General features: G+C 38.9%; 1 protein-coding gene across 7 annotated transcripts in view; it reads right to left on the reverse strand.

Annotated features, from left to right (window-relative positions):
• Positions 1-575: 575 nt before the first annotated feature.
• HNRNPD (heterogeneous nuclear ribonucleoprotein D) overlaps positions 576-2,828 on the reverse strand; it is a 21,767-nt gene continuing 19,514 nt past the window's right edge. For all 7 annotated transcript variants that reach the window (XR_004349914.1, XR_004349916.1, XM_032632031.1 and 4 more), the window contains one exon: positions 576-2,828. This exon is cut by the window's right edge. The gene's annotated coding sequence lies outside the window, so the exon portion shown is untranslated.

A 2,828-nucleotide genomic window follows, 5' to 3' on the forward strand; every position in this document is an offset into this window, starting at 1 on the left:
GTCTCTATGGTTTTTTTCAAGCTAGACTTAGGGTCCGTGATTAAAATGCTTGAGTGGTATAAGTTTTATGAAACATGCACCTTTATTTGTCTTTACACGAGATAAAAGTAAAAACAGAAAGACAAAAAATCCTTATGAAACACAGCAAGCTTAACTCTAACCACCTTAAAACAACAGTCCTTACAACTTCAGTGTAGGTAAGATCACTTGGTGTGTGTGAAATACAGAATCCCAGGGAACACCTCCAAACAATACTGATTCTGATATAAATAGCCTGCAGGTCTCTTTGAAATGCCAACGAGATTATAATCAACACTCCCCCAACTTTCCAGATTATAGGCAATTGACAGCAATATACAGCCCAACCCACCAATTTACACAACTGGATCTTGCTAGAACGTTACACATGCAAAATTTCAGACTAGACTCCTAATTATAGCCAGTAGTGAAGAAAGGAAAAAGTATGCATTCTTCTCAACTTTTCAAAAGTAGGTAGTAACAGTCAGTCTTCATGAAGTCTGGGGTCATCCTTAAGTATTAGTACACTGATAAATTGCACTATTAAGTAAACTGCATCCGAAGAAATTTACTTTATTGAGATGTGCATCCATTATGCATGGATCTAGATTTTTACATTTCAGGTTAATCTGACTCCAAACCAAATAAACTCATCATACATTTCAGGACCAACACAAATACTGTGATGGACAGTGGGATCAGTCCTTGTTTTAAAATTCCCAATACCTCAAGGCCATAAAGTACTTTTGAAGTACAAGACAACTTCAAAGAACTTTCCCAAGCAGTAAAACAAAGCACATAGAAGTATAGAATACAAAGACCTAATAACAGATCCTAATGTTATTGAGACTACCTTTCAAAACTATTTCAGCATGAATGGCACCTGGACAGGTGTCCACACACTATATTCTAACTTGTATACAACAAAGAATAGTGAAGTAATTGCCACCCCAATGTGGAAAGAGTAATGTGGTAATAAGACCTGCAACCTTACAATACATATTTGAAGGTTAAAAAAGGAGTAAGAGGAAACCCAGAACCCCAGGAAGAGAGATTAACTAACTCACCTGGTAGCAAACATCTAGTAAACCAAAAGGTATCAAAATTTGACTTAGGACAACAGACCTAGAAAGGGGGGTTGGTAGCTCTAACAGGGTCTACAAAACTGATGAGAACTGAAATCAAAGCTTCCTAACACTGTCCAACAGGTAAATGAGATTTTTCTATAATAAACTAGCGAACTACTTGTAAACTTCTACTTTGCTGGCCAAATTTTAGAAGGGTACTGAACTACTAACATTTTGTCTCCCCAAATCTGTCATTACCACACACAAAAAGGGTGCTAAAAGTAAACAATACCACTTCTGGTCTTCTGAAATCCTACTAAAACCCATTACTTAAAAAAGGGGAGGGGGCAACATAAAAAATACATAAGGTCAAAGAAAATGGGAGAGGGAATTCCCTAGCGGTCCAGTGGTTTTACACTGCGCTTTCATTGCCATGGGCGCAGGTTCAATCCCTGGACTGGGAACTAAGATCCCACAAGCCATGCAGCCAAAAAAAAAGAAAATGGGAGAGGAAACTACAAAATTTTGGAAGCTGCAAACCTTTGAATAAATGGCAATTGACTAAGGAGACAAGAAAACTTAATATTCTGTCAGCAGTGAGGATATTTCAGATTGTACCACAGAACCCCCAAAGGCTTATTAGCAAACGGCAGCCCAGGTATCTCTGTAAACAGAGGTAAAAGGGACTAAAAGAGGATTGGTTGAAAGTCTGTTTGACAAGCAGTTAAACCTCCAGATCCCCTCTGTACTGCTGGACAGCTGAACTCTTCCATCCTGGCAGAAACTTGTCTGAAGCAGGTAAGAGGGTGGTCTTCGGACTCAATAGGCATACAATGATGAAAATAAAGGAGTTCAAGTAGTTTACTTGTTCAGATCCCTCAGGTTTCTCCCCTCACTGGGATCTCAGAACACTGGCAGCCAGGTTTTTTACCCTCCAGGCAGCAGAGTAGAAAAAGACTTCTCTGATGAACCTGATCAGCTCAAGGAAGGAAAAAAAGAATGTATCAAGAGGTTCCTCAATAAAATGACACAGCCCGATCACCGAGTAGTGAACCCCATGGTTGACAAATACCCATCCCTCAGCCCCACAAATTCACAACATCCAAGCTGCTTTAAAAATGCTGCACTCCTAAATATGAGACAAGGATCACCAAACATTTGAGGAAGATTATAGGCAGAGGCCAAAGCAACAGGAAAGAAAAGCATCTTGGAGGAAACAAACTCTGAAAGTTATTGTTAACTTTAGACTTGAATAAAAGATAATACACACCCATGTTAAGAACAGGTTACTACTTATAACACAGGTTGGAGAAAGAGGTCTTAGATATTAGATGACTGAAATTAAAAACCTTAAAAAAAGTTGAAAGATTAAGTTGTAAAAATCGCTCAAAGGATAACAGCCTGCAACGGAAAACAGGAAAACCAGATGTGCAGGGCTCACACCCAAAAAACAATTCTGGAGGAAAGACTGGGGTGGTGAAGAACATGAGGAAAGATCAGCTCCAGTAACATTTCCCAGGATTGAAGAGCATGTTTACACAATGACAGGACCCACTGAATGCTCAGCACAATGGATGAAACAAACCCAAGATAGTCATGAAATTGGAGAACACTGATAGTGGTAAAACCCTAAGCATTTTACATGAATGATGAAAAATCAAACAGCATCAAATCTCTTCACTAAACCTTGAATTCTCTATTGAGCCAAACTAGTTATTTGGTTACGAGGATGGAACAGACCTT

This window comes from Phocoena sinus, chromosome 5 (assembly GCF_008692025.1).
Source record: "Phocoena sinus isolate mPhoSin1 chromosome 5, mPhoSin1.pri, whole genome shotgun sequence".
Taxonomy (NCBI): domain Eukaryota; kingdom Metazoa; phylum Chordata; class Mammalia; order Artiodactyla; family Phocoenidae; genus Phocoena; species Phocoena sinus.